The 25,923-nt window shown below is 36.4% G+C and overlaps 1 pseudogene; it reads right to left on the bottom strand.

Moving 5' to 3' along the window:
* Positions 1–790: 790 nt before the first annotated feature.
* LOC149575038 (putative oxidoreductase At4g09670) lies at positions 791–25,170 on the bottom strand (annotated as a pseudogene).
* Positions 25,171–25,923: the final 753 nt, after the last annotated feature.

Here is a 25,923-nt window from a genome sequence, read left to right as displayed (position 1 = left end):
ACAAACTTGCGCAGGCGTTTGTTCGATGGCGGTGCCATGGCAGTTCGAAGTAATAGCGTGAACACCAGAAACAACTTGTTCACCGCTGGCCAGAGCCATTATATCCTAACCTAAGCTCCCGCAGTAAATGCGGTATGACAAGTGTCGATAAAAGGGGAGTGCAAGCGAAAGGTCGTACGCAAAAAAAATTGCAAGTTCGCATGAAGCAAGAAAACCCTAGCAGAGCGAAAAACTATCAACCATTTATCCACTATTACTATATTTCTAGTGGCTTCAAATGTTTTTGAATGAACATATTATTTATCAACTTTTTCAATAATATGTTCATTCAAAAACATTTGAAGCCACTAGAAATATAGTAATAGTAGATCTATCAATTGATGTTTCACTAATTAGTCCATACTGCTTGACTTTGATATTTTTATAATAAATTTATTGTTTCTTTGTAATTGGCTAAATACATAAATTCCTTAGAGAGGTTACTATTTTGGTAGGAAAATCTGCCTATAGACTATGCCAAAAAGATATGAGATTCATTGTCTTTTATCAATTTGGGATGTTGGGCAATTACTTTTTCAATTCAATGTAAGTGTTGGATCATCCAAGTGTCAAATCTTTGTTGACGAGTATGTACTTTTTGTTGTTGAACATGTGCATATAAATTAAAAGCAACAAATTGAAATCAAGGAAGAAATGTCCATAGTAAACATGGTTTTCATTTTCATTGTTAGAAGAAGAACATGTAAGATTTTATCAAAATTCTTCATAGCATAACCAAAACCAAGCCTTTCTAAAATGAAGCATTAACAACATTGAGAACCATCTGTGTTTTCCTTGAGATGGAGGGCCAAAGAGAATCGGGCTTTTCTCCAAAATTTTGGATTCTCTTAATTAGCCTGGCAAATTCTTCAACCATCAAAGTTTCTAGTGGAAACTTTTTTTTGAATTTGTGCTCACTAGGCCTCAAGCCCCAACCATTTTTTATTTCCTTGTGCTTACCAATGTTTATATAAGATAAAACTAAGGCAATGTTTTGCTCATAAGGAACCACAAAATCATGATGACACATATTTCCTTTAGACCCAATGAAACTTAATTTCATTATCATAGGTGAGTGAAATGAACAATAAGAAGTTTCCAACCTCCCATCTTACCAAGACAAAGTAGCCCCACATTATGTAATCACTTGATCTTCATTCACAGAAGGCATAGGATGTGTAATCACGTTGTGAGGCACTTCATAATTGATGAGGGCATAACCCAAGACAAAATAAAGACAACAGGAAAAGGATAATTTTATTTTAAAATGATATGTTATTACATTCAATACCATGAAATGACTCAACTACATGTCCTATGGGCTTACAATATTCTCAAATTTTGGAGAAAAACCCTTCTCACAATACCTTCTCCCATTTACTCTACCATAATTTCCTTTACAATACAAGAAATGACCTTAAGTAACCTAAATTAGGTTTAGGGTTAGCAATCAAAATCATCAAAGTAGAAGGCTCTAGAAGACGTTAGAAGTCGGTGCAAAATTAGAAGAATCCAGAAGTGGTAGTTCAACTTCTAGGAGGCATAACTTTTGATCTAGGACTCTGATTGACGAACTGTTTACATTTTTGGAAAGTTTTATGAGTGCTCTATAGGCCTTTATAGCCAACTTTGTTTTTCCCCCATTTTTCATGCCTATATGAGGTCGTTTAATACCTCAAATCTACCTTTAAAGCATTCTTAGAGGGTCTCCAAGCAACTTCAAGCTGCAATAAATTTCAAACCATACAGCCTTTTGACCTGATTCTTTTTCTGGACTGCTTGAAATTATAAGTGTAATCATCCCTCCAACTTACACTCTTTAACTCTTCATAATTATGGCTCAATTACAAAATAGCTTATTTTCTACACTAACACGCATCCCAAGGTGCTCAAAAAACACTAACTCAAAAATCTCATAGTGAAACTATGGGAGTTGGAATCTCAGCCCAAATAGGTATCTAGAAATATAAATGCATTAAATAGAAACTAACACTAGCCATGTTTTTGGGTGATACAGGATTGCCCTTACACCACTAGATACTCTTGCATCAATATTCATTAGCCCATAAAATTTACCTACTATAATACCACCCGACATTGCTCAATGCGCAAAGTGCATCCAAATCTAGCTTAACCCTAATGTCCTCTTCAAAGAACTTACATAGACTGACATACAAGAAAGTACTTTACACCTACAAATAACTATGGAAAGTTGTAACATTTGTAAAAGGTAAAAGCAAGATTAATATATACCCACATCATAATTTTGTTTTCTCTAGAATAATCAATTACAATCAATTAAGCAAGGGTGGAGAAACAAGCTCAATTAACTAAATGATACTAGCATGTATTTTATAATATAAAGAGATTGAGATTAAAATAGAGTGGAGATTCATAGATGTGGGAAAGTGCTCTTGATATGGATCACAATTAAAAACATAAGTGGACAATTTGATTGAGATAAAAATAGTGGAGATTCATAGATGTGGGAAAGTATTCTTGATAGGGATCACTTGATATTATTATTTTTCACGAGAGATAAGTTCTTGTGAATCATAATTCAAAATCATAAATGGACATGTTGGCTCTCAATTTAACAAAATTTGAATAACCAAGTATGCAAGGCAAGAATGCATCTATGGGCAACTATCTCCAATAATGGACAGAATTCACCAAGAACCTGGGCCAACTATAAGACATAACTCCTTCTTTACTTCAGGCTCTACAAAACCTAGGTAGGTGAACCTTAGATTCAATCTGTATGGTATCAGTGCTAAACATATTCTTGAATCTATAATCAGTGGATTTAACCCATAATTCTCCCATTAACTCATGTAATGACATAGATCTACAGTAGCTAAATGCAAGATAATGCAATTCATAAGCCGAGTGAGGGTTAGACTTTTAAGCTCTTCAACATGAAAGGGGGAAAAGCACTTGATTAATAATGTTGATTTAAGCAAAACCCCTAATATGCAGCAGTAAGAACTAATTATCCTATAGCTTATCAGTGCCTTATCTATTGGATAATTCCATGAATCAAGCACATACATATGGATACCTAATACCTATTCATATATTTAGATATTTGATTTATCCATTCACCTCGTAAATAGACATTTGTGTTCAATCTAAATCTCATTCTTACTTGATATCCTCCTCAATAAACTTGCAACCCTATTGATTTCCCTAAAGCATTTACATAACCCCTTCAATTATAAGCAATAATGAAACAACATACAGCCTTAAAGGACTGCAACTATGACCTAGGCTCTTTATTTAAAGATCATAAAACATTGAAAATTATTGATAAAGGAGACAAAATTTAAAATGAAACTCGATATCTTTTGTTCTTTGTATTGATTTCCTTGAAATGATACATTCATATTCATGAAATCAAAACATAGAAACACCTAATAGATTGTTCATAAAAGAGAAATTGCTGAAGAAAATGTAGTGTCACAGGATTGGGAATACATCAAAACTAGAACCAAAACATGGTATCACAGCAGTGAGTAGTTTTTCTCCAAAAAACTAGAACCCTTACAATGAGCAAGAAAGAGAATGATATAGAAGGAAGTGAATTCCCAGATCTGTTGTGAAGATGACATGTGTCCACTTGAAATTCCATCTCCCAGCAGTGAAAAGAATTTCTCTACTCTCTCTCTGCAACTGCAGATCAAATCTTCAATCATTTTGGCCTCCAAAAGCATGAAATATTTCATATATTTTGATGGAAATCATCACTGATTGCAAAAGACAAAAATTCTAAAAGGTTCCATCAAAAAGCATGCAAATTGTGAGATACTTGAGACAAAATCCATCATTATGTGTCAAATTTTGACAAACTGAGCCAACCAAGCAAATCAAATGCATCCCAACTAAATTCTAATGCTCCATGATGAAAACTGCCCGTTCTGTTGAGAATGCCCTAGAAATCACAAATTCACTTAAAACTTGAACTAGTGAATAGATGTGTAAAAACTAACCTCAAAAATGGATAGCTCATCTCTTCCCAGTTTCAATGGTATATTGGAGTACCTATTTCGGATAAAAATTGTCCAAGTTATGCCCGTCTGAAAATCCAAGCTTCCACTTACATATTTCAGGACTGCACCTCAAATATTTAACCTTTTCAAAGGTTTGAACTATGTAATAATCTCCAACTTTATTTAAAAGTTTGACCCACGTACTTTGTGAGGAGAAAATTAAAATAATAAACCTTTTTTGCCTCTTGAAATTTCCCTTTGCTTTTCAATTGGGTCAAACTTGGTTTGACCATCCTTACCACATGTCATCTTGTGATTGGTTCACCTTTTGCTCTATCAGCTGATCCCTCCAACTGGGCACCACATGGCATCATTTTATTCATCCTCCACTTTTCCATGTCACCATTCCACTTCATTGATCATTATGTCGCTATCCTAGTCAGCATTTCGCCATGTCATCAGCGACATAGTGACAAAGCGACATGTGTCACCTACCGCCACCTCAGTACCTCAAGAAGCGCACCACATCTGGAGCCTCCACCACATGTCACCATCAAACTCGTCCACCTTACTACCACGTCAACGCCATGTGTCAATCTTTTATTGGGTTGTCATGTCGCTGTGTTAATTGGCATGCAACTTTGTCTTGGCGACATAGCGACCACCCTCAGATCTGCCACGTGTCATAATCTGGTGCATCAGAGATATCTGCTTGTCACATCACTTCTAATCATAGTATGCTTGCCACATGTTGCCACGTGTCAAATTCTAGTTTTTGTTGACATCGTCACATCATTATTGAGTCACCCATAACTTGCCTTCAACTGCCACTTGTCAAATAGTCATTTTGCCACATCGTTGCTGCCAGGTCCCACACTTCTTGCCAAAATTTCATGGTTTTCGGCAGGCCGCTATGTCGCTACCGAAAAACCTCATCATTTTTTGGTGGCGACATAGCGACTTGTTAGATTTTGCAACTTTTTCAGTGATGAAGTCAGAGTGCTCATTTTGCGTGTCCATTTAAAAGTTCTCTTGGGCACCTCTAGCTAGCTGACCATGGGCCCCACGCGATGCACTTTTCCTTCTCAAAAGGCTATTGTCTTAAGACACAAGGCTAATAATGTGTTTTCTTATTTAAATACATGAAAACTCGACCACATAAGAAATGTGGGATAATTGTCTTTCATTTGTTTGGCTTTTTTCATGGCGCTTATGACATGCCATTGTCGTTCCTCTGATCTCGACCCCTTTTTTAGCTATAGAGGTGAATAATAACTGGTCCAATATAGATAAGTTACTGAAGAATGCTTGTAATGCTTGTGCCTCTTTTAGGCCACCTGAGATCTTCTTTCATGATGAGCTGCGTTAGCAGTCATTGCAATCTGAGTTATTAGGTCTTAGCCAATGTGGAAAAACTACTAAGCCAATGACCTTGAAATATCCCACTTCAAATTGTCACTATTGAAGAAATTGTCTTTTCAATTGAATAATCAGGACTGTGCCCAACCAAAACCTTTTGGCCTCAAATAGATATACTAGATTTTTTTCAACTATAAAGCTCTCAAATATAACTGGATTTGCAAGTCGCCATCCCTGCGTTGGCAATGCTCCTTGCGGGTAGAAGACTAGAGTTACTTTTTGGTGTAGAGTGGGGGTGAGCCTCCATGAAACTTTATACATTATCTTATAGAACTATGCAATAGATTTCTTAGATAGGGAGGGTTTAAATCCTTCAACAAATATGAGGTAAAATGACCATATACAATCTTCCAATACAAAGCACAATCAGGGAAAAAAGGTAGGTATTCATACACTATTTCCACCTATTGTTCTGAAATAGGTCTGAAGGAAGCATCAAGAATTCTAGACTCTTCACATTCATAGATGTACCATCTCCAAGCTAGAATTACAACACATAATTGATAAAACTATTTATCCATTTAAAACACAACAACTTGATGCCAATTAAGAATAGACTGAGGATGATCTAGCCTCCTCCCTGCAAGAGAGTAGTAAGCCAAAATCTGAGTTGTCTGCCCTTGCCTTCAAGTTTATTTATTTCAATAAAGGGTTCCTCCTACATGCTACGACCTCCTCTCAACTTGGTGTTTGGGAGTTTGGCTTTCAGATATGCTCTGCCTCTTCTTGCTTAGCGATAAGTCTCCCCCTTTTCCTCTACTGCTTTAGCAATGAATATAGGTGCATGTTATTTAACATGAATGCCATATTTATTGCCTTTTATGCCTCCCCTGTTGTCACCTTGCATGTAGGGAAGACTCTTGGGTCCCTATGACTATATAATATTTCTTCATGTGGCCATTGATGATCTAGAATCGAGTGGAGTGCAACCATAGTTGTGATCTACTTTATTGCTATTATTAAAGAATGTAGCCTCTGTCATTGCTCATGACTGTAAAGGGATATTAATCAAAGCTTTATCGATGGAAGGACTAATGGTTTTGTTAAAGAATGTTTATCTCAAAGTAACACTAAATGACTGATCACCAATAGCCATATGTTATTGGGAGTAACAATTTGTTGGAAGGGGATGACTCTTGTTCTATTATTGTTTGGGGAGTCCTCCTTTGTCATAGCCCAGATGCGTAATTGTAGTCTTGTATCTGCCTGGCCAGTAATCATAGATATGAGTTTAGAATATTGAAATATCTAGACTAGGACCATAAATAGATTTCCATGACAATGGAATGACTCATTCTATATTTTTATTGATCATAGAAGTGCTTGCACATAGCCCAAGCAACTTATATAGTGCCTCGACCAATACAAAAGCATCTCCCATATTGTACCAGTCTGATGCAATTAGTCAAAACCTAAAGCAGGTCCAGCTAAAAAAAATTCATTTTTGAACAACTAAATCCTCAAATTGATCTACTGAACATTCGATATTGATGAGATTCAAATTCGATCAATGTTCTGCCATTAAAAACTCATTTTATCATTGATCTGCAAACTTGTGATTTTCAGCTAACAGGGCTTCTCAACTGCCTTCAAAAATTGACCCAAACAAATAATTGGGCTCTAAAATCAAACACACTAAATCTCTATCCTGCACACTTTTACCCTGTCAAATCTCGTCTCATGACGAATTCTCAGTCAAAAGATATTGACTGTCAAAGTTACCCCTTTAAACCATAAAATGCTTTTAAATTTGGCTTCAAAAACTGGGTAAATTGACACTTGGGAAAACAAAAACTGGGGTGTTGGTTCACTGTCATGAAGAAAACATAAATATGGGATTAGGGCTCATGATGAATAATAGGATGCATTTGGCAAGTGGTCAAAGTAGGCTATTCAGAATTTGCAAACTGGAAACATTGGTAGAAAAGTGGTTTTTGCAAATGGAATTGACTTGGGAAAGTGTGCAGACAGATTCGTCAAAACTTGAAAATCGGCACACTTATAGTATTTTCATTGTAAAAGATAGTGGTACAATCCATTTTATCTCATCTATCATGGATCTTGAGTTATAACATCACAAATAGGGATTCCGACAAATTTGCACTTCTTGACACCAGTAAAAAGTTACAAGTTGCATTTGAAATTGCATTTGAAAATTGATCAAACGGATTCGTCAGAAGCTTAAAATTGAACCTAGCAAGTCTCTAACCTCTAAAATGCAACACAAAAGGAATTTCATCATTTTGGTCAACTGGGTCAAAATTATAACAAGTCAAACAGGGCTTCCCAGAATTATGAACAATTTACATCAGCATGACATTAGTAAATGACCAAGTTTGAGGGATTCAACACCTAGTCAAACGGATTCAAAATGACTCAAAATTTAAAACATAGGTTCTTTGGTATGGACACTAAACACTCCCAAAGTGGTGAGTCATGAAACATTACTGGGTGTAAGATATTCAATTGCAAACATAGCCTCCTATCACTGTTTGACACTTAGGCAAAAATGCAGATTTAACAATTGCTCAAAATGAGACTTCAGGAAATGGCTCGAAATGCCAATTTATCATCATGGGATGAGTAGACATACTGAATGCAAGGTGTTAGAAACATTAAACACCTCTTGTGCTTCAACTGAACAATCGGGTACATATGCATTTAAAAGCGCTCATGGGGCTTGATTTTCTCAATGGTACTCAAAATTGGGGCTTCAATTTTGAGTTCCAACAGGACATATTGACTCAAAAGCTCCATAATTGAATCTTACACCATCAAAATTCAATTTATATAGAAAAATGATCTACTTATCATGAAAGGTATTAAGATATCAAAAAAGATTGATATGTTAAAACCCAGTAAATTTTTTTTAAAAATCTATAACATGGATTACACAAATTTTAGGGAAGGATGACGTTTAAGTTTATACAATGTACTTTGAGTTTAAATTAAATAGTTCACTTTAAATCATTGCAATAGACAAATCCTACTTTAACAAAATAACATAGTTCAAAAGAAAGAAAAAATCCCTTATACAAAATAGATTTTCCAATGTATTGTTTAAATCCAACCATAGAATGAAATAATATAAAATATATATATATATATATATATATATATATATATATATATATATATATATATATATATATATATATATATATATATATATATATATATATATATATATATATATATATATATATATATATATATATATATATATATATATATATAAATCATTTCTTATAAAATGTCTCAAAGGATTAAGTACTTACCAACTTGAGATCTCCAAAGAACTCTAGATTTTGAATAAATGCCTTTATCTGGGGGAATCTTGGATGGTGCATCCAAATGGTACCATCCATGAATTGGACCTCATTATTATTATATGTGTCTATGACAATGACAAATTCTTCAACACAAAGTGCATTAGCCTTCTCAAGAATAATATATTTCTTCTTGTGGGCATCCTTGAGAGACCATTCAAGATACAAGAATGTGGGCAGAGGAATATACAATGCATCCACAACTAAATCATCCAAATTTTGCTCATATCTTCCATATGTCTTTACATCTGCAGGCAAATTGCTAAAAGAAGCAAAAACATTGGCCTTATCAATGGATCTACTCTTGCTATGTTTGCACACCCTAAGATTTTGAATTGTATCATATTCTCTTCTATAATTTTCCCTGGACAACAACTCTTTTTCTGAATCAGTGTCAAACTACACCACACATAAGTTATCCATACAAGTTGACAAACATTGAATCATTTATTTACATGAGTAGTTTATTGAAATAAAAATACCTTCTATAGTGGAGAATGAGTTTATAATTTTATTTTAGGCTAGATTAGACAAATCTTTGAAATCATTTACAACTTGATTTATTACACTTATCCTTTCTTTCATAAGCTGGGGCTCTAACTCTACAAAGCTCTTGTTAAAATATATTTTTTCAAATAGAGATTTAAAATGATAAGTCATATCAAAATATTTTAATTTTAAACTAGAACTACATATTAATTTTAAAAAAAGGTGGGGTAAAAAGTCACTCCCTGCAAGTCATATGGGTCTAAGTCCAAAGTCCAAACAACAAGGGCTAAAGTATTGAAACAACATCATAATAAAAAACCAAGTGGGCCTAGCCTAAAAAACCAGAGCCTTCAAGAAGTCAATGTCATAGAAGAAGGAGACAAAGGTTCTTGGTCATCCTTTCATCCCCATCTCAAAATAGTAGCAGGTTTAGGGTCTATAAGTTCCACCTATCTATAATCTCCTCTTTTGTCTTATTTTCTTTATGCTATAGGAAAATGGCCAAAGCCAATTGGCATAGTGTAGATGCTCTAAATCATTTTAAACACTATATTGATTTATTTAATATTTCCCTTGATATTATAGTTAATTATATTTGGCATGTTCCTCTACCTATTTAATTAAATTTATCTAATTAAATAGTTTCATTCCCCTAATGTATTTAAAGTTAATTTAAATACTCCCTCCTAATGTATTAAATTTATTTAATACAATGTGCTTCATAGATCCTCTTTTAAATAAATTCTAATTTATTTAATCCCCTCCACTTTATTAAACTATCTAATCTTTTGATTAAATTAAATCCTATTTTATTTAATCCTAATTGCACCTAAAACCTATCCTACCACCCATCACTCTCATCCTTCTAAGTCTACCCACTTGCTAAACCCACTTTATTAATTCTAAGCTCCCTTTTGAACATATTTTTAGCCTTTAAGTGGTTTCTCACACGTGTGAGCAACTTAATCCCTAGGAGCCCCTTTTTCATTAAATTCTCCATGTCCCCCACTCCTTTCTCCAAGGTTGCTCACACATGTGTGAGCAAATCTTGAGCCACCCAAATCATAAAGGCTCCTTTTCAATTTTGCATGGCTTGTCCTTTAGCCCTTGTGTCTCCTTTGTGGCACCTATTTGGATGCCACATAGATGCCACCTACTCAAGGTCTCCCTCAAGCCTATAAATAGAGCCCTTGTCTCAAGCATTTCTTATCTTCTCCATTGCATTATTATCATGTCAGTTTATGCTTAGAGATTTTTAGTGATTTTAGAGATTTTTGCACTAACCCTTTGGTAGTTGTTTGATTTCTTGCATTGTTCTTGCGTTTTCATTTAGCATTGCATCATTAGATTTACTTGTTTGCATCCACCTTCACATTCTTGAATGCTTTCAAGCATGGTTGCTTCCATAGCCATAACTTGAAGTGTTCTCCACTCATCTAGCATAGTTTTATGTCATTGGTCATTTATCAAATCTTGAGATTCAATAGTTGTGTTTGGGAAGAGCACATCCACATCCCTCAATCTTGATCACACCAACAAGGTCTCATTTGGGTGCCCTTGTTGAGTTGCTCTAAGGTTGTGTGGAACTCTTTTGTATTGTTTTCATTAGTGTAGTGAAATATAATGATAGTTAGTGTTTGATTCAAATCTTAATATATGCACATACTACTAACATTTTCTTATTTATGTATGCTCTTGATAAATTAGGTTTTCACATATACATTTTGGCACACCCGATGGGACCCGCATCCCTTTTTAAAGTGAAAATTAATAATAAAAAGCTCAGTAGTTTTTGAAAAACCACGCACTATCGCCTCTATTTGAGAAGACGTTTAGTCATCTCCATAAATCATCTTTGCATTTTAGCATCCCTGCCATTGAAAACTAAATAAATCTTACATAAAAAACTTGTTTTGTTGTCTTTGTTTCTTGATGTCTCTGAAGATCTGGACTCTGTCATCTGCATTTTTGGCAGTTGTATGTTTTGTTGTCACCGTTTTCTAACGTCTCTAAAGATTTGGACTCTATCGTTTGCATTTTTTGTGGTTGTATATTTTGTCATCACCATTTTCTAATGTCTTTGTGGATTTGGACTCTGTCGTCTACATTTTTGGTGGTTGTATGTTTTTCATCTCCATTTTCTAATGTTTCCATGGATTTGAACTCTATCATCTGAGTTTTTGGCAGTTGTAAGTTTTTTCATCTACACAACTGACATCTGCATGATTTGGTCTCTAGCGTCTATAGGTTTTGTCATCTATGAGTCTCACCTGTTATCTATGATCTACAAACATAAGTATCAGTTATAATATGATTCATTCTCTTCTATAGTTTCCATTTAGTCATCTCTAAAGTTTTGTTGTCTTTGACTGTATTTTATTATCTTTGATATTTGGTCGATTTACTAATATTTGAAGGACTTTTGATACTCACCTCATTATTTACTTGATAGACAGGGATTATTGATTAGATTTTATTGTGGGAGACAAACCATGGAGGACTTTAGAATTAGGGAATGGAATGAACTTGTAAGGTTTAACCATTTGTCCTTTGAATGAATGTTGCAAATAATCTCGCAAAATCTAAACAAACTCTTGAATGCACTTAAAAGTAACATTACTCAGCACAATCTTGAATGTCTTAAGGGATTTGCATACCTTTCATTAAAATGAATGTTTAAACATAATCTTGAATGCCTTAAAGGAATTGACAAGTATTTCATTGGAATGAATGTTTAAAACACATTCTTGAATGCCTTGAAGAAATGGAAAAGTTTTTCGTTGGAATGGATAATTAGATAGCAAAACAAGATCTTGAATGACTTAAAGGAATTGATAAGGATTTCATTGGAATAGATGCTTAGATAGAAAAGCACACTCTTGAATGCCTAAAGATTAAAGAAGAATGCGATGAAATATTTCGATTTGGGCTTAAAACATTCTCATAAAATCTTGAATGCCTAAGGGACAAAGAAGATTTCTTTGAAATATTTGGACTTGGTGCTTAAAATGAATACACTAAATCTTGAATCACTTAAAGGAACTCATTCTTATCCCTATCAATTTTATTATGTTGACAATGTTGTCAAGTTGGAAAGAACTTTGCATGCTTAAACACGAGTGTCTTCAAGAGTAGATAAAAAACCTAAAGCTTCAATTGGGAAAGAACTAGTGTCTTTTAAACCTAGAGACGACTTACGTATTCTCTCCTCTCATGCCTTTGGGTGATCTTGAGTGTACAAGAAAAAAGTGGTCTTGTTTTTTATCTTTAGGAGGCATGCTTGGGGATTTCATCACCCCTTGGGATGACCTGAACTCCCATGTTCTAGTTGTAATACCCCAAAATTGGCACATTGCCATGACAACCAATTCTGGTCTATTCTGGTCAATTCTAAAGTCCTATGTCACTAGGCAATTCTTATTCTGCTACTTGCTACTTGACTTAATTGTCAAATGTAGAAAATCCTAAATCTGCATTCATCATACTCTTTATTTAATTCCTAAAGTATTGACTCTTATTAGTCACATTAAACCTACTAATTTTGAAGTATTTATACTTTAATTAAATTAAATTATATCCTAAGGCTAATGTACTAGGGAATTAAAATATATAATTTAATATTATGCCCATTCTAATTAATTGAATTAGATTATTCAATAAAATGAAAAGGGTATTAATGAGGTCATATCTCACCTATTAAATTAAATAATATCTTCAAAATCCTCTCTTCAGTTGTAGATGGAAATTCTGAGTGAACTACTTCTTGAAATTGGAATCAATCTAGTTAACTTTCTCTCACACTTATGACAAGTTCACTTAACTACTTATCACACTCAGATAAAAAACAGTTAGCTTCACCTGCACAAGGAAGTTTCCATCTTAATTGAATCTTCCATCTAATCTTAACCGTTCATCAAGCTTGATCCTGCCTGTCGATCTATTCCTTGATTCTATTTAAGGGGCTCTCAATCCCTCATTATGAAGGTTGAATTTTTATGCTACTGAATTCATGTCAGATTGAATACCCACTTTCATAGCTTTATATATGCTTTTGCTTAATATCTTAGTATCATTTAGATTAAACAATGCATACATGTAGCTTAATTTCTTTTATTACTTCTTAAATTAATGCTTGCATAATATATAGATTAATTTGTATAATCATATACTTGCATTTAATCCTTCATTCTAAAAAGGTCTAGTTATCTGCATCTCAACTCTGAGAGCATAAATAGGCAAAATCCTTCTAGTTAGAAGGCAATGGGTTGCACTGTCAGACCTCTTGGATGAACTATCTCATGTTCATTCTAGGATGATTCGTAGGTAATGACCATGTTGAAGCATGTGTGTAAAGTTTGAGGCCACATTCTACATATACATTTTTGGCACCCACCGTGGGGCCAAGAAAATTAAAATTTTCTAGCCTCATCTGCATTAATTTCTATCATTTTCATTGTTCAAACATATTGTTCCATATAGTTCTCTGAATTTTCACACGAGAAATTTCATTTTTGCGTGAAGATTTGAGGATCTTGCTTGAAGCTCTACACTTTCCTGCGTGAAAAAGTGCCCAATTGCACAAGTCTTCGTGCGGCACCTCATTTTCTCGCATGGGTTAGTGAAAGATCTCATGCGATCCTGCACAAGATTTCATACAAAATTCTAAAATAGCAAGATTCATTTTGTTATTTTTTAACATGTTGTTTGTTATCTTTTACTGACATGTTTTTCTCTGAAGTATTACTATTCTATTTTTCTAGTTTTTTGTAGCTTAACGGTTGTCTGCAGGACATTTGACAAAGATTCCCTATACAAACCATTCAAAACATCAATTGACTGTTTGTTTGCAGGATGATTGTCGAAGATATGATTGGCAAAGATCAAATCTTAAAACCCACAAAACAATGTGTTTTCTTTCCTGCTCTCAAAACATAGTCTAATTAGGGCTTGTGAACTTCCTAGGGTGCAAGACAGAAGAATAGGGGATTATGCTCTTCACCACTTAGAGGTCATGACCAAGGGTGAATAAAAAACCTAAATGCTTTTGAAGGATGAGATTTTGAAGAAGGCAAGCCGCTTAGTGGTTCTCTAGTGCTAATCCTTTTCTATGATGAGATGATGGTTTTCTTTGAAGAGAATCAAAATCTTTAGGAAGGATGAGTCTAGATTGATTAAGCTAAGTCAATAATTAACTTGTTTTGCATGTTTGGGTGAGAAAGCAAGGTAGAGGAGTATGCTCTTTTTCCTTGAGGGAAATCAGAAACTTTGACCCTTGCATTTGAACCACCAGTCTGAGTCAATCCTTTAGAGGGCCAGTCAGAGTGATCTAACCTCCGAGAACGACCCAAGTGAGCACACTCCTTTTGCCGAAGATTCCAACTCACTATAATCAAGATGCTTTGTAGAGCGAAAGACTCTAAAGCCGGATTAATTTTTTTCCCTTGATTCTTGATATTGCTTATCAAGGGGAAGCTCTGTGTGTTGCACTGGCCAATGCCGACCCTAGTCTTGGTAAGCAAGTGTGTGCACTCTCAAATGTTGGCATGGGCTGCTAGTCTCAACTTTGCTTACAGAGCCACCAGAAATTAATTTGAATGGAAGACAAGTAAAAATCTTTAGTTAGAAGCTACCCAGTTCACCTCCGAAAGGAGGCATAATCTTTATGCAAGGAGGGGGAAGAATCTCTCCTATAGAACTCACCATAGTCATGCTACTGGATGTTGGAAGGTGGTATACACACTTGTCCCCTACCATAAGGGTGCTCATTCAGTCTATACTATTGAGTCCTTTGAATACACCAAAAACTCGAGTGCCCTCTAGGGGGTGACACAACTACGTGAGGTGCACACATGCACATAAGATGTGGGATAAAGGTTTTGCCTTCTCTACCATTTTCTATTTCTAGGGATAAAGCGTGTTTATTATTGAGTCCTAAACATGTTCAAACCTATTCAAACAAACTGAAAGTCAAGACTGTCTTATCCCTTTGAGTTGCTTTGCCCTCAGTGGGATTGTATTCGACTAATGCTTGCTTCCTGTGTCCTATTGAAAACACTTTGTCTTGTTTGAAACTCAGCATCACTTTCACAAATCTAGAAATCAACCTTGCAATCTACCTGTTATCAATTAAAAAAACCTGCAATTTGTCCAGAAACGTCCAAAACTATTGAAAATCTCTTCAAAATCCAACTCTATTGTCAGTTTGGTCTTGAATTTTGCGCACAGTCTTGCATTTCTTCACACGAGAACTCCCCTTTTCGTGCGAGTCACTCTAGATCTTCACACAAGAACTTGCATATGCTCACGTGAGATCTTGCTAAGTGTCTTTGTTGAACCTATCACTTCTTCACGTGACCTGGAGCACATCCTTGCACAAGTTTAAATTGTTGTTCTGAGATTTTGCATCGCCCAATGTACTTTCTTGCATGCCTCACAGAGGATCTTTGTGCAAGATCTTGTTTTAAAATTGTCAAATTAGCTTATTCAAGCAATCTATGATCTATGTCTAGTCTGTTCCCTGCATTGAGTTGTTTCTTCTCTATCTGTAAACAGTCCCAAACAAGTGATATTTTGCTTGATTGATGACTTGTGGTCTATACTTTAGCTAGTCTTGTCTCTCATTATCTTGTTTGTGTTTCTTTGTGTTCATTATACTCTGTGTTATGATAGTCATAACCTTGGTTTGTTCTAGCCTTCACTTATACTACTCATACCTTAGTATACAACACTCTTCCTTTTCGAGACTATGTCTTAGTGTGATTCATGTCTTGGTTCTTGGTTCTTGTCCTTGTCTATGACTATTGCAACAAGAAGCGGTAGCGTGTTTTATCCTCTTAGACTTGGGCAAGGTCATGCTAGGGATCGTAATCGTGGTAGAGGTCACCTTCCTTTTGTTACGTGGTCTACATCTAGTTCGTCTAGTGAAGCATCTTCACGATCTCCCTCATCCGTCAGGTCACCTTGAGTCTAGTGAACATTCTGGACATAAATTTTTGACAAAACAAGAACCCTTTATATCAAGACGATCTTGAGACTAGTAGAGGTTTGTATCTTTGAATGAAATGTCAGACTTCAAATGACCTTTTGAATCACAACATACTGAAACTAAACACGTTCCTACAATGACTAATTGCGAACTTGAACATGGTAGTCATGACAAACATCAAGAACCACCTAGGAATGACAAAGAGAAAGACCATGACATCGATGAGGAACAAGAAGAGGTGGAAATACTTCTTGAACACATAGAAAAATGTCAAAGAGACAAAAACTTCCAAAAGGTCATGGGAATTCTACTCAACAAAGAGAAAGAAAAGTACTTTCTCAAACTTGCCCAAGAGGGAGGTAAGCTACCATCTCATTTCAATGTGGAAACCATCATCACGCCTGAAGAGGAAACTAAGACTTCCAAACTCCAAAAACAACTAAAAATTATGCAAGACCAACTGGCTTAGATGATGCAAGAGAAGGACAAACCTGCTAAAACATACACCTTAGATGCTCTTTGTCCATTGCCATTTGACAAGAGCATAGACATGCCTCCTTTCCAAAGAGGAGTAGAACTACCTAAGTATGAAAAATACTTTGGAACCATTGATCCCCAAGATCACTTGCAGGAATTTGGTATAGCATCTATGGAATTTATGCATAACCAGACACATCTCATGCTTTTATTCCCTAGAAGTCTAGGTGGTCAGGCTTTGGAGTGGTTCTCACACTTGCCTCTTGATATCAAGACATTTGCCGAAATTGCCAACTTGTTTGTCCAGTTGTATTCTCATAACATTCAACACCTTGTCAATATTTGAGATCTATTTAACCTTAAGTAGAAAGTTGGGGAGCCCTTCCTCACATTCCTCCAAAGGTGGAGACAACTATACACTAAATATTCACGCAATATTTCAGAAATGGAAAAGCTAGATATCTTCACTGACAATCTCCTACCTGATTTCAAGTATAGAGTCCAACTTCAAGCTCTGTGTACCTCGAAGACATGTTCACACATGCCATTCAAATAGAGGACTTTATTGTCAAGAAGGGTGAACTTACTCTTCAAAAGGACACAAAACAAGGCTCCACCTCAAACAAGGACAAAACTAAGGATGTCAACAAGAACCAAGAAATTGTGCATGATGTTGACAATGTCACTCCTAAACCTGCTAAGGTAGCCTTTAATCTCACAGATTTCCTCAATGAAGCCAAAAATGCTAAGAAACCTCCTCCCGACAACAAGACATCTGGGAATAAACCACATAAACTTACACCACAAAGTCCAAGACATGATTGATGTTGGTGACATTGTGGTAGATAGACATAACAAGAACTTGGATCACAAGGCATTCAAAGAGCCCTTCCCAACCTATGAAAAGGGGGAAAGTTCAAAACTAGAACCCAACAATAAGGTCAACTATGCATACTCCAACGATGACAATGTGGTAAACATGGTTGAACCTGTGGAATTTGAATACTATGATGTCATTACCATTAAGGGCAAGCAAGATAACGATAAACCAAAGATAACATTTGTCTTGAGGGCCCCTACTTCCAAACATAATATACAACACACCTTCACAACACTGTGCTCTCATGCGCTCTCGCGCCAAGTTGGTGTTTAAAGGCCTTGCACCTTCTACTCCCAATCTTAAACAACATAAAGACAAAACCCTTGCCGGTCCATCTGGAAAAGGTGCAAAACTTGCAACAAATTTAGCAGCTACCAGCTATAGTGTTCTCAATCAATTGAAATGAACTAATGCTCAAATCTCCATCTTTGAGCTGCTTAAAATCTCGCCTGCTCACGGGCAAATTCTGGACAAAGCCCTCACTGAGGAAAATGTTTCTCAACATCTTGATCTTGAGCAATTTCAATCCATGGTAGGTCACCTGACCTCACTTTATTTTATGTCCTTCTCTAAGGAGGATGATAACTCATTGAGTCACCTGCACAATCAACCTCTACACATTGAGGTCATGATACGTCAAACATGTGTTTGTCGGGTACTCATCGATAGCGGTGCTAGCTTAAACATTGTCTCTACTTCTTTGCTTAGACAATTGAATTATTATGAGGACTCTATTGATCCTCGACGTAAGATCACTATCAAAGCATATGATGAAGTTGAACGAAAGTCTCTAGGTCTTGTGGTCTTACCCATTCGTGTGGGTCCTATAGAAAGGGATTTCACCTGTCAAGTGCTCGACATTCCCTTGGCTTATAACATTTTGCTAGGACAACCATGGATACATGAGATGTGTGTTGTGTCATCCACATACCACCAATGCATCAAATTTTTGTTTCATGGCTCCAAAGTTACTATTCCTACCACTACTAGCTATACCAACAATATGCTCAAAGCTGCTAAAAATTTTGTCCTCGCTATCAGGGAATCCACTAATTATCATGACAATAAGCTAAAACAAATCGAGCAGTCATTCAAACTAAAAGAAGCTAACATGGGAGAGTACCATATTGAACCAGTGTTGTCATTGACATTTCTTCTATAATCTCCTCGTCATTATGGGAGACCCTTAGAGGAAAAGAAGTCATTTGTGCTAACACCTCAAATCAAGTACAATGGCACTTTTGTCAAAGCTATAGTTCCCCTAGAGGATGAAAGTGAAAATAGAGCCATTGTTGCATGGCTTTATAGAGAAGAGACTCTAGTAGATCTAACAGAGAAAGCTTGAGAGATCACTCTTGAGAAATATGGGCCTGGTCTTAGACTCATGAAGCATTTTGGTTACAAGGGAACTAGCCCTATTGGGTGCAATAACAATGGCCTAATTGATCCTATCAAGGCAATGGCTCGAAGAAACAATGATACAACCGGTTTAGGCTTTAAGAAGGTTCTCTTCCATTTGGGAGCTAATAAATTCATACCAGAACCTGAGAGTTCATCTAGAAACAAGTCACAAGATGAGTCATATACCTAAGATGAATAATCTAATGATGAGGATCCCTATCCTTATCCTATTCCTTATGATCTTGCTAAATTCTTTGTTGAGCTAGATGACTTTGTGCCATGTCTCAGCACTGTGGATGATACTAGTGATTCTTCTGAGGACAATACTAATCATCCCAAAATCCATTTAGAAAAGAGAGAGTCTAGTCAGTCATTGCATGTTGAGTACTTGTGTAAGAACCCAGATGATGAAGGCGAGTATGTCCCTATCACTATTGGGGAATTCTATAGTCTATCGCCATGCAACACTAATTCCAAAGAATATGAGTTTGACTCTCTTTTAGAAGTGACTACTAATAAAGGCATTGACCAAGTTCATGTCTATGAAAACCAACTCGAAGTGGGTGAAACATCTAGGGTTAAGTCAGATGGGTCTAGTCCAACTAGTGTCCTAGAGTCGTTAATTCCTAACATGAGTACTCGAAGGCATTCGAACACACCTGTGGACAAAGTTGTCGTAGGTCTCAAATTGTTGGTCCAAGCATTTAATGACTATACCGTGAACGCAATCAAACCTATCACTACTCTTTCATTCACACATCCTGAGCTTATAGATTGGAACTCTAATGCATCTAGTGAAGTCCCGACGTTCGAAAATGACTATGCTCTTGCCTACTACCCAAACATTGTCGAACCTGTAATGTCTTCCACCAGTGAACAGAGCATCAACATGACTAAAGCTAACATCAAATATCTTAGTCATATAATTAAAAAGAAAAAATGAAAAAGGTCCAATGGTGAAAACCACATTATGGCAGTGTTAGAACCCAAAAAATTAAAAACAAAAGACGTATCCAAGGGTGAAAACCTTTCTGAGGCACCTGGGGATGAGATATTTGATGCACCTCCAAGTCACTTTCAAGAGAGATCATTAGTGTTGATAGAGCTAACACACCCAATCAACTTGGGTACAACAGAACATCCTCATATGATACATCTGGCACAATCACTATTGCCTGAAGAAAGGGAGGAATTCATAGCCTTCTTCTGAGAGAAGAAGATAAATTTTGCTTCAACATATTCTAACATGCCAAGATTGGATCTTGATCTCATTATGTATCATCTGTCCATTGCACCAAGAATCAAACCAATTAAACATAAATTTCAAAAAATGCATCCTTGTGTTGCATTGTTCATCAAGGTGGAACTGGAGAAACTTTTCAATGTAGAATTCATCTAGGCAATTGATTATGCTGAATGGATATCCAACATTGTCCTAGTCTCTAAACACAATAAATCTATCAAAGTTTGTACTGATTTCCATGATCTCAACTTAGCATGTCCTAAGGATGATTTTCCACTTCTCAACATTGATATGATAGTGGACATGATAGCAGGCTATGAGATGTACTCACTCATGGATGGGTTTTCTAGTTATAATCAGATAAAAATTGTGCTAGATGATCAGGAGAAGACTGCTTTTACTTGTGCATGGGGAACCTTTAGCTGGAAAGTAATGCCATTTGGTTTGAAAAACATTGGTGTGACCTATCAAAGGGCAATAATTACAATTTTCCATAACATGATGCATAAGACCATGGAGGACTACGTGGATGATGCCTTGGTCAAAGGCACAAAACACAATACTCATCAACAAGATTTGGAATCCATCCTAGATCACATGGAAAAATTCAATCTTTGGCTGAATCCTAAGAAATGTGCATTTGGTGTCACGTCAGGAAAGTTGCTAGGATATATTGTGTCTGCAAAAGGAATTGAGGTGGATCCAAAGAAAGTTCAAGCAATTATGGGTATGCCTCCACCTTGAAACATTAGCCAAATGAGAGGTCTACAAGGAAGGCTCCAATCTATTCGCAAGTTCATCTCACAATTGGCAGATAGATCACTACCTTTCACAAAGACTTTACATAAGGGTGTCAAATTCAACTGGAGTCAGGATTGTGAACAAAGATTAACACAGAGCAAACAATATCTTGCCAATCCACCAATCCTGATGCCTCCTATCTACGGGAAGCCTTTGATTTTGTACATTTCAGCAACTGAAACATCTCTAGGAATCTTATTAGCTCAAGAAGACAACAATAACAAAGAGAGAGTTATTTACTACTTGAGTCGCACATTGATCTCTTATGAGAGGAACTACAACATCATTGAGAAAGCTTGCTTGGCAGTCATCTTTTCTTCCTAGAAGTTGAGACACTACATGCTTGCCCACACTACGTGACTTGTGGCTAAAATAGATCCACTGAAGTACTTGTTCAGTAAGGCAACTCTTACAGGAAGATTAGCTAAGTGGGTTATGATAATCAGCAAGTTTGACATTCAATATGTTGAACGAAAAGCTATCAAGGGACAGGCAATTGCAAATCAGCTGGCAGATGCACCTATGTAGAGTCTCCTACCAATGAACATTGATTTCCTTGATGAGTCAATTCTAACACTCACACACCAAACGCGGGTCATGTTCTTCAATGGGCCCTTCACACAACCAGGATTTGGTGCTAGATTACTCTTCATAACACCACAGAGATATTCATTGCTGAAAGCATACAAGATTCTATTCCCTTGTACAAACAAGATTGTTGAATACGAGGCTTTGATTAATGGCATGAAGATTACAGCTGAATGGAGAGTGGATCAGTTAGACATCTTTGGAGACTCCCAGCTTGTAATCAAGCAGGTTAATGATGTGTATCAAACAAAGGATAATAAATTAATTCCTTACAAATGCATGGTTGATGACCTGAAGAAGTATTTCACACACATCACCTTCCAGCAAATTGCTAGAGTAGATGATAAAGTGGCTGCTATGGCTACTTTGGCCTCCTTGCTACAGATGCCTGAAAATGATCTCCGACATGAGTTCTTGGTGGAAGCGTTACACTACCTTGCCTACAACACCCCTAATTCTAGGATGATCTATTATATCATAGCTCAAGACTCATCCCACTACCATCACATCTATTCCTACCTCTGTAACCAAACCATTTCGAAAAGGTTTGACCCAAAATGAGAAACGTTATCTAATCCATAATGCTTCATGATATGTCATTATTGCTGATGATCTGTATAGGAGAGATCTTGACAAAATACTCCTTAGGTGTTTAGAACCCAAAGAGTCCAAACGTGCATTAATTAACGTTCACGAGGGCATTTTTGAATCTCACTCAAATGGCTTGACGATAGCTCACAAATTTATTAGAGCTGGTTACTATTGGCCTAAAATGGAGCAAGAAGCTATCAAGTATGCTAGGTCCTGTAAGTAGTGTCAATTCCATGTGAATTTGATCCACGCTCCAACCAGGGAGCTGATTCCATCTACTACAACATGGCCATTTCAACAATGGGCCTTCGACTTGGTGGGTCAGATTCACCCAACCTCTTCTAATGGACATAAGTTCATTATCATAGCTACAAACTACTTCATAAAGTGGGTAGAGGTAGTAGCTCTCACAATAGAAAATGGAAAAACTTAACTCTTTTTATCACAAACTACATCATTTGTAGGTATGGTGTACCATCCTTAATCATTACTAACAATTGAGAATAGCTCAAAAACAAAGACCTCAAGGAACTATGCAAGAGATTCAAAATCAGACAACATTGGTCTTCTATATATTACCCCCAAGGTAATGGTCAGGCTGAGGCATCCAATAAGGTGATCCTCAAGATCCTCCATCTCACGGTCAATAAATTTAGGAGAGACTGGCACCTCTAGATTAATCCAACCTTGTGGGCATATAGGACCAGCATTAGGACTCCAATGGGTACAACGCCCTTCGCCTTGGTTTATGTAGTGGATGTTGTGATTCCAATAGAGGTTGAGATTCCTACCTTGAGAATCTCTATGAAAGGGCTTATTACTGATGAAGACTATAGGATAGCTCAGCTTCAAGAGCTAGTGCTACTTGATGAATGTCGACAAGTGGCGTGTGATCACCTATGAGCTTATTAGCAGTGAATGTCAAGAAGCTACAATCAGAAAGTTAGACCATGTGACTTTCAACTGGGTGATCTCATCCTCAGAGAGAACCCTAAGAATCAACAACAGTGAGTCCAAAAAGGGAAGTTTGAACCAAACTGGCTTTGTCCTTACATCATTACTGTAGTGTATGGATCTGGTGCTTACCAGCTTTCCACAATCGAGGAAGAAGTGCTCAAGGAACCTGTCAACACTCTCCACCTGAAGCAATTTTACAATTGATTTGATCTCATAAGCTCTTTTGTACATACTTATATGTCCTAAAATAATCCCTTAAAAAAAAAAAAAAAGTCTTGAAAAAAAATTGTTACCCTGGTGAAAACCTAGCAATAGGCACCTTGGTAACACCAAAAAAATTGAAAATTTCCAAAAAATACAAACAAATCAAAAAGAGAAAAATACAAAAAAAATTGGACAACAACAAAAGTGCCATTGGTGAAAACTTGGAAATAGGCATCATTGTAGCAAAAAAATGAAAACTTTGCCAAGAAGGTGAAAACTTGGTAAATAGGTGCCTCTTGTTCCCAATGCTTCATCTTGCAACACATCTTTTGGCTATCTGTACAGTTGCTTTACTACTTTTCCCACTTTCTGCTCATGTATCCATGGATTGAGTCTTGTAACAGCTCAAGGGAATTCCCCTTCAGTGTCACTCTTTTCGAGGTTCTCCTCATAGAATCTCTTTTGCGACAATCACCAATCATTTTGGTTGTGTCTGCCCACTATCGCCACTATCACTCTTTTTGAGATTCTCCTCATAGAATCTCTATTACGACAGTCACCAATCATTCTAGCTATATCTACCTACTGTCACCAGTTTCACTCTTTTGGAGGTTCTCCTCATAGAATCTCTTTTGCAACAATCACCACTTGTTTTAGCTGTGTCTACCTACTGTTGCTTAGGTCACATTTCAAGATTCTTTTATGGAAGATCTCTCTTGCGTCAGTCATCAGTTGTTCTGGCTATGTCTGTCTACTATCACTTAGTCCTCTTTAGGTTCTTCACCTCAAAGATTCCTCTTTCACCTCAATCACCAATCATTCTGACTACGTTTACCTACTATTGTCACCCTACTAAAGAGATTTCTTTCATCCACATTCTGGACACTAACACTTGACATTAATCCCATGACAAACTTTCAACTCAAGATGATATACTTGCTTGGATATATTGAGCATTTTCTTTGATTCTTTTACTTTTTCTTTCATCATGTCTCCTTGAGAAACTCGATGATGTCATTTTTGACTAGAGAAGTAATGACTGGGGCATGGTCTTTTCTTTGTTTTCTATTTGTGGTTTAGTTCCAATAAGTTGACATATTCCTATAAAGAGGGGTGTCCACTATAAGAGCCTCCATCTAGTATTAGATGGCTAGGTGTACCTTGACTCCTTTTATATGAATATGTCAATAATGTTGGTTCTTCTCCTTGTCTATTGGAGTGAACTCTTCATGCTACAATACATACTAATACTCATCCTGTTAAGTGAATGTATGGGTCACTGCGAGTATATCTATCACACTTCTGTCTCAGGTTATGAACGTAAGGGTTGATATAGACAGAATAAATACTAAGTGCTTAACATAAGATAGATCTCTTGTGTGTTTGGTGTGTCTATCATGCAAGCAACATTCTGGTCATCCTAACATTTATGCTCTAATACTTATGTTAACTTGCAACAATAAAAAGGACAAATGTTCTGGTCATTTTGGCTTCTTGTGCCTCAAATGCTTACATTTAATCCTAACAAACTTATAACATATGTCCTATTCATATTCCCATGATTGCAATGTCAATGGGAATTGTATGACATATGGGATTTCATCCTATGCTTAGTGATGATAAATTTTCAAGGCTTGGTAACCATACCTAGGGTTGCATGTAACATAGTCTTGCATTGCATACTTCACTTGTATAAGCACACAATTCAATTGCAACTCTGTTTCCATCCTTCGTGATGGGGGATTATGACTCTCTTCAAACATATCAGGATTCTCCATCGCTACACAAGCATTTGGTTCCTTTGTTCGTATTCACGTGCTCCTTGAGGGGTACCTATCACTGTCAAGCAAAAACATACAACACTTCATGAGATGTCAGTTCATTTCCATATGCATTACATCCATATACTCATGTCATTTACATTACATAATCAAATCACATCACATCAAACATACATTTGTACATTAAACATCACATTTGCATCTCATAATCATCATATAAAAATCTTGTGTGCATCAAAGTAAACACAAACATAGACAAGGACAATGACATGAACACAATGCTACTTGGCTCAAAATCTCATATATATAACTTGACAAGTGTGTTAGTACAAAAAAATGGCGCTACTCGAGCATTATCAATAAAATATGATGCAAAATGGTGCTGGCACACCAATCAATACATAGCTAGAATAAAAAATTGGTGCTAAGAGTATCATATGTCTAGCTTTGACCCACACCATCACCTCCTGGTGGAGGAGGAGGAGGCGGCGGCATGTCTGGTCTCAGTGGTGAGCGTGCACCTTCAGAGTCTTGTGCGTACTATGAGAAGTGAGGCACTTGTTGAGCCTCATCAGGTACAACTATAGAGTAAGCTACAAAGTAATAGGCCGCTTGGGCCATCTATAATCTCACCTTGTCTTAGAGCATCTCTGCCCTCCGCTCACCTACCTGAACCTGCTCTTGCAATCTTTGGATCTCCTTATCCCATTCAACAATCCGTGCATCTCTCACTACCACTTGTATCTATAG

This window comes from Cupressus sempervirens, chromosome 2 (assembly GCF_028749045.1).
Source record: "Cupressus sempervirens isolate cs-2001-9-10 chromosome 2, ASM2874904v1, whole genome shotgun sequence".
In the NCBI taxonomy this organism is placed as follows: Eukaryota; Viridiplantae; Streptophyta; class Pinopsida; order Cupressales; family Cupressaceae; genus Cupressus; species Cupressus sempervirens.
Note: the sequence above shows the minus strand (reverse complement) of the source record. Positions and strands in the feature narration are given on the sequence as shown.